Raw genomic sequence first — 7,216 nt, 5'->3', positions numbered from 1 at the left:
TCGCACGAGTACGGTAAACCGCGTCAGCCCGGGCGGAGTTCGGGACGCCGATGCGAAAGTGGAGAACGCCGCTCGGATCTTCGCCGTTTTTGGAGGAGTGAGTGGCGGCACTCCGGAGAAGCCAAGGAGCGCCAATTAGCGCACGATATCGGCGTCTTTCGACGCGCTCGCCGGCGACCGTCGAACGAGTAGGGCAAACCGCGTCTGCCGGGGCGGGGTTTACGACGCCGACGCAAAAGTGGGAACCGCCGCTCGGATGTTGGCCGTTTTTGGCAGAGTGAGTGCTGGCACACCGGCGACGCGAAAGAGCGCGAAAGCGCCCACGAAAGTGGCGTATTTGGACGTGCTTGACGGCGACCGCTGCAGGAGTACGAAAAACCACGTCAGCCGGGGCGAGCGACCCACGGCGGTCTGGGTGCTTATCGCTGCTATTATAGGGGCACCCCGGCAGACGCAGAAAAAAAAAATTTTTTTTCGACCTTCTTTTTTGCTGGTCGAGCTCGGGTAACCCAGGTCGCAATGGGAGCCGCGCACGAAAGCGGCGTCGCGAGACGCGTTCGCGGTCGCTAGTCGCACGAGCTCGGCAACCGCGTCAGCCGGCGCGGAGTTCGGGATGCCGACGGCTAAGTGGGTACCGCTGCTCGGATGTTCGCCGTTTTTGGCCGAGTGAGTGCTGGCACTCCGGCGAAGCGAAACGGGGCCGATTCGGGCACGATATCGGCGTATTTCGACGTGCTCGCCGGCGACCGTCGCACGAGTACGGCAAAGCGCGTCTGCCGGGGCGAGGTTTGCGATGCCGACGAAAAAGTGGGAAGCGCCGCTCGGATCTTCGCCGTTTTTGCAGGAGTGAGTGGCGGCCCTCCTGCGAGACCAAGAAGCATCGACTCGCGCACGATATCGGTGTCTTTCGACGTGCCCGCCGGCCACCGCCGCACGAGTACGGCAAACCGCGTATGCCGGGGCGGGGTTGGCGACGCCGACGCAAAAGTGGGAACCGCCACTAGGATGTTCGCCGTTTTTGGCAGAGTGAGTGCTGGCACACCGGCGACGCGAAAGAGCGCGAAAGCGCCCACGAAAGTGGCGTATTTGGACGTGCTTGACGGCGACCGCTGCAGGAGTACGAAAAACCACGTCAGCCGGGGCGAGCGACCCACGGCGGTCTGGGTGCTTATCGCTGCTATTATAGGGGCACCCCGGCAGACGCAGAAAAAAAAAATTTTTTTTCGACCTTCTTTTTTGCTGGTCGAGCTCGGGTAACCCAGGTCGCAATGGGAGCCGCGCACGAAAGCGGCGTCGCGAGACGCGTTCGCGGTCGCTAGTCGCACGAGCTCGGCAACCGCGTCAGCCGGCGCGGAGTTCGGGATGCCGACGGCTAAGTGGGTACCGCTGCTCGGATGTTCGCCGTTTTTGGCCGAGTGAGTGCTGGCACTCCGGCGAAGCGAAACGGGGCCGATTCGGGCACGATATCGGCGTATTTCGACGTGCTCGCCGGCGACCGTCGCACGAGTACGGCAAAGCGCGTCTGCCGGGGCGAGGTTTGCGATGCCGACGAAAAAGTGGGAAGCGCCGCTCGGATCTTCGCCGTTTTTGCAGGAGTGAGTGGCGGCCCTCCTGCGAGACCAAGAAGCATCGACTCGCGCACGATATCGGTGTCTTTCGACGTGCCCGCCGGCCACCGCCGCACGAGTACGGCAAACCGCGTATGCCGGGGCGGGGTTGGCGACGCCGACGCAAAAGTGGGAACCGCCACTAGGATGTTCGCCGTTTTTGGCAGAGTGAGTGCTGGCACTCCGGCGAAGCGAAAGAGCGCGAATGCGCCCACGAAAGTGGCGTGTTTGGACGTGCTTGACGACGACCACCGCAGGAAAACGAAAAACCACGTCAGCCGGGGCGAGCGACCCATGGCGGTCTGGGTGCTTATCGCTGCTATTATAGGGGCACCCCGGCAGACGCAAAAAAAAAAAAAAATTTTTTTCGACATTCTTTCTTGCTCGTCGACCTCGGGTGACCCAGGTCGCAGTGGGAGCCGCGCACGAAAGCGGCGTCGCGAGACGGCTTCGCGGTCGCTAGTCGCACGAGCTCGGCAACCGCGTCTGCCGGGGCGGAGTTCGGGACGCCGACGGCTAAGTGGGAACCGCCGCTCGGATGTTCGCCGTTTGTGGCCGAGTGAGTGCTGGCACTCCGGCGAAGCCAAACGGGGCCGATTCCGGCACGATATCGGCGTCTTTCTACGTGCTCGCCGGCGACCGTCGCACGAGTACGGCAAAGTGCGTCTGCCGGGGCGGGGTTTGCGACGCGTACGCAATAGTGAGAACCGTCGCTCGGATGTTCGTCGTCTTTCGCCGAGCCAGTGCTGGCACTCCGGCGAAGCCGAACGGAGCCGATTCGGGCACGATATCGGCGTCTTTCCACGTGCTCGCCGGCGACCGTCGCACGAGTACGGTAAACCGCGTCAGCCGGGGCGGAGTTCGGGACGCCGATGCGAAAGTGGGAAGCGCCGCTCGGATCTTCGCCGTTTTTGGAGGAGTCAGTGGCGGCACTCCGGTGAAGCCAAGGTGCGCCAATTCGCGCACGATATCGGCGTCTTTCGACGTGCCCGCCGGCCACCGTCGCACGAGTACGGCAAACCTCGTCTGCCGGGGCGGGGTTTGCGACGCCGACGCAAAAGTGGGAACCGCCGCTCGGATGTTCGCCGTTTTTGGCAGAGTGAGTGCTGGCACTCCGGCGAAGCGAAAGAGCGTGAATGCGCCCACGAAAGTAGCGTATTTGGACGTGCTTGACGGCGACCGCCGCAGGAGTACGAAAAACCACGTCAGCCGGGGCGAGCGACCCACGGCGGTCTGGGTGCTTATCGCTGCTATTATAGGGGCACCCCGGCAGACGCAGAAAGAAAAAAAAAAAAAATGGGGACATGGCGTGCGTCACCGTGCGGCTTCGCAGCGTTGCCGAAGTCGCCGAGCCCTTCGACTGAGCCGAACGGCGGACAGGGAACGTTGGTCGGCCGTTCTAACCTGTCGGTGCCACGCCGAGACGTCGTTAAGGAAAACCGCGTCGTGGGCCTCTACGACGCCGTCGAGTCGTTGTACGTTTGGTGTCCAGCGTGTCGGCGGCGAGTAGCGGACACGTCGTTCACGACTTCGGTCTTTCGCAGTCGACGCGAACTTGCGGAGAGTCGTGGTGCCTCACGTTTTCGGCAGAAACCGCGGCGGAATTTTCCCGTGCGTGCGCGCACGACCTCGGTGCTGTGCCGTCAGCGTAGTGTTGCACAAACTCGTGGCCTACCCAAGGTGCGGTACGTTTGCGGCCGTATCCTCGGTGGGAATTTCGTGAGTAGGGTCGCAAATTCTACGACCTCGGCCGGTTTGAGAGCGACGTAGACTTGTGGCACGCTCAACGTGCCACACGTTTCGGGGCACACCCGCGGTGAAATTTTCTCGAGTACGCTCGTATTAGTGCCCAAGGAGGTCTGGGTACTTATCGCTGCTATTATGTGGGGGTTCTCGTGAGCGGCGTACGCGAAAGCGACCGGGTGTCTGATATGCGGCGGGCTTCGGCCTCGTCAAGCGTGTCCTCGGGTCTGCTCCAGGGGAATCCACGGCAGTCGTCTGCAGCCTCATCCGCTTGATGCGTTAGGGGCTGGTTGTCGGACGGTGCCGTTTTACCACGATATCGAGGTGTGTTCCGTGTCGTCCTCGGGCGATTCAGATGCGAAAGCGCCGAAGACGCGGGCGTGACCCGTCGTCTGGCGGCTTTGCAGTCTCGGCTCCGTTGCTAGTTCCGGCCGGTCCACCGACAGTGCAGCGGGCTTGGGCAACCCGCACGGCGCGACCGAGTCGATGCAACGAAAAAGAGCGAGCATGAACGTGCTTCTTGCCGCACGGCTCCCACTCGTCTTTAGGGAAGGTTGTGCCGTAGCGAGCTCGAACGCCGTCATCTCGGAGTGCAAAATAAGCGTGTTGGGGCGCCTGAAGGTGGCCTCCGCCGCACACAGACTGCGTCCGGCCCGCCGAAGGCGAGGACGGACGCGCAGTCGAACGATTACCTGGTTGATCCTGCCAGTAATCATATGCTTGTCTCAAAGATTAAGCCATGCATGTCTAAGTACATGCCGAAATAAGGCGAAACCGCGAATGGCTCATTAAATCAGTTATGGTTCCTTAGATCGTTTCTTCCTACTTGGATAACTGTGGCAATTCTAGAGCTAATACATGCAGTGAGCCTGGAGCCCTTTGGGTAACGGGTGCTTTTATTAGACCAAGATCGATCGGGTTTCGGCCCGTATTGTGTGGTGACTCTGGATAACTTTGTGCTGATCGCATGGCCACGAGCCGGCGACGTTTCTTTCAAGTGTCTGCCTTATCAACTTTCGATGGTAGGTTACTTGCTTACCATGGTTGTTACGGGTAACGGAGAATCAGGGTTCGATTCCGGAGAGGGAGCCTGAGAAACGGCTACCACATCCAAGGAAGGCAGCAGGCGCGCAAATTACCCACTCCCGGCACGGGGAGGTAGTGACGAAAAATAACAATACGGGACTCTTTTGAGGCCCCGTAATTGAAATGAGTACACTCTAAATCCTTTAACGAGGATCAATTGGAGGGCAAGTCTGGTGCCAGCAGCCGCGGTAATTCCAGCTCCAATAGCGTATACTAAAGCTGCTGCGGTTAAAAAGCTCGTAGTTGGATCTCAGTTCCAGACGAGTAGTGCATCTACCCGATGCGACGGCTCGGACTGAACATCATGCCGGTTCTTTCTTGGTGCACTTCATTGTGTGCCTCGAGATGGCCGGTGCTTTTACTTTGAAAAAATTAGAGTGCTCAACGCAGGCGAGTCGCCTGAATAAACTTGCATGGAATAATAGAACAAGACCTCGTTTCTGTTCTGTTGGTTTTTGGAATACGAGGTAATGATTAAGAGGGACGGACGGGGGCATTCGTATTGCGGCGCTAGAGGTGAAATTCTTGGACCGTCGCAAGACGAACTACTGCGAAAGCATTTGCCAAGAATGTTTTCATTGATCAAGAACGAAAGTCAGAGGTTCGAAGGCGATCAGATACCGCCCTAGTTCTGACCATAAACGATGCCAACCAGCGATCCGCCTGAGTTACTCAAATGACTCGGCGGGCAGCTTCCGGGAAACCAAAGTATTTGGGTTCCGGGGGAAGTATGGTTGCAAAGCTGAAACTTAAAGGAATTGACGGAAGGGCACCACCAGGAGTGGAGCCTGCGGCTTAATTTGACTCAACACGGGAAAACTTACCCGGCCCGGACACTGGGAGGATTGACAGATTGAGAGCTCTTTCTTGATTCGGTGGATGGTGGTGCATGGCCGTTCTTAGTTGGTGGAGCGATTTGTCTGGTTAATTCCGATAACGAACGAGACTCTAGCCTATTAAATAGGTGCGGGGTTCCCAGCACCTTACAACCTTCTTAGAGGGACAAGCGGCTCCTAGCCGCACGAAACAGAGCAATAACAGGTCTGTGATGCCCTTAGATGTCCGGGGCCGCACGCGCGCTACACTGAAGGAAGCAGCGTGTCTTTATCCCTGTCTGAAAAGACTGGGTAACCCGTGGAACTTCTTTCGTGATTGGGATAGGGGCTTGCAATTGTTCCCCTTGAACGAGGAATTCCCAGTAAGCGCGAGTCATAAGCTCGCGTTGATTACGTCCCTGCCCTTTGTACACACCGCCCGTCGCTACTACCGATTGAATGATTTAGTGAGGTCTTCGGACCGATGTCCGGCGCGGCCTTTCGGTTGCGCCGGTCTGTTGGAAAGATGACCAAACTTGATCATTTAGAGGAAGTAAAAGTCGTAACAAGGTTTCCGTAGGTGAACCTGCGGAAGGATCATTAACGGATTGTGAAGGGTGAGCGCCTCAGCTGCGTCTGCGCCCGACACTTTCTGCCGCTGACCCCGTTTGGACGCGGGGTCGGCTTTTCCCCACGGGGCTGCCTGAATGTGGAGCGGCACCCCGTGACAAATTGTTGCGCCCAGCGGACGCCAACACCGCGACCTTGGACGGTCGGCCAGGTGGCGGACGCGGGTACAAACGGCGCAACGCACTCATAGGTCGGCTTTCGACCCGCCACTGCACCGTGGCTCGAAGCGCTCGAAATGCGCGACCCGACCGCTGCGGGACCGCCTAGTACTGTAAACAGGAGCGGCGGAGCGCGAACGGCGAGTCGTGGTTACGTCGGTAGAAGGCGAGGCTGCGCGTTCCCGAAACGCCAGCCGAGTGCCCTCCCGACCGTTCGAGCGTGCAAGAACGAGACCCGACAATCGCGCGGCGACTGCCAAGTACGAGAGGAACGGCACAAGCGTCGGCGGTCGGTCAAGGAACTGGCGATGTGACGGGTCCGCTGTGCACCAGTGCATACCGTCCCGCCGTCCGCGGCAAGCGCCTCCGCGTCCTCGGGTGACGGAGGCTGCCGGTCGGTTCTTGCAGGCGAGGGATCTCGCTGGCACCGGTTCGCGTTGACGCGCGGCCGGTCATGGCACGGCGATGCGACGGCCGAGGTGCGCAGTACTCGATGGAGGAACCGCACGCTCCGATGACCGTCCCGCCCTCCGCGGCGTATGCGTACCGACCGTAATGGTTGCAGCAGCGCCGGCCGGCTTTTGAATTCGCCACACGAAACACGGTGCGAGATCGCGGTTAGGGGAGCGTCGACGTTGCCAGGCGTTTTGCTTGCTGCCGAGGGAAAGGCGGCACGGCCACGTCGCGCTCGTCGCGATTAGCGGGTCTGCGCGCTTTGGGAAGGTGCCGCAACGACTTGCCGAAAGAGGAAGCACGGAAGAACGAGGGACTTGGACGTCCCGACAATTGAACGCACTTGCGGCCAGGCCCTTGCTGGCTTCGTTCTTCCGCCTCGAGTAGGCTCGTACGCGGCTCCGGCGCCGAAAGTGGTCCTTGGCACCGACTTCGGTGGACGTGGGAAGTGCCGCGCAAGTACGGCGCGCCTGGCTCCACCTGTTGGCTAAAGTAGGCAGCCGGATCGGCATTTTGGTGTGCGGTGGCAAACCGTGGATGCGAAAAAAGCTTGTGCGATTTCGTGGAACAAAAAGCGGGGGTCCCCCTTTTTATGCGGAGGAGACCGACCCGCCTGCCGTGGTGAACCGCGACGCCACGGTAAAAACGGGAGAGGCTTGTCGATGGGACCGTGCATCCCGCGCTCCACGGAGGCCGGGAGGCGGCCGCCCGAGGAAATGTGTAG

General features: G+C 59.9%; 1 non-coding gene across 1 annotated transcript; it reads left to right on the top strand.

The window, feature by feature from the left end:
* Window positions 1-4,039: 4,039 nt before the first annotated feature.
* LOC142792183 (small subunit ribosomal RNA) lies at window positions 4,040-5,854 on the top strand. Its single transcript, XR_012890726.1, has one exon. It is a non-coding gene; the product is annotated as a small subunit ribosomal RNA (ribosomal RNA).
* Window positions 5,855-7,216: the final 1,362 nt, after the last annotated feature.

This window comes from Rhipicephalus microplus, unplaced genomic scaffold, assembly GCF_043290135.1.
Source record: "Rhipicephalus microplus isolate Deutch F79 unplaced genomic scaffold, USDA_Rmic scaffold_206, whole genome shotgun sequence".
Classification (NCBI taxonomy): Eukaryota; Metazoa; Arthropoda; class Arachnida; order Ixodida; family Ixodidae; genus Rhipicephalus; species Rhipicephalus microplus.
This window is presented reverse-complemented; position numbering and strand designations above follow the sequence as displayed.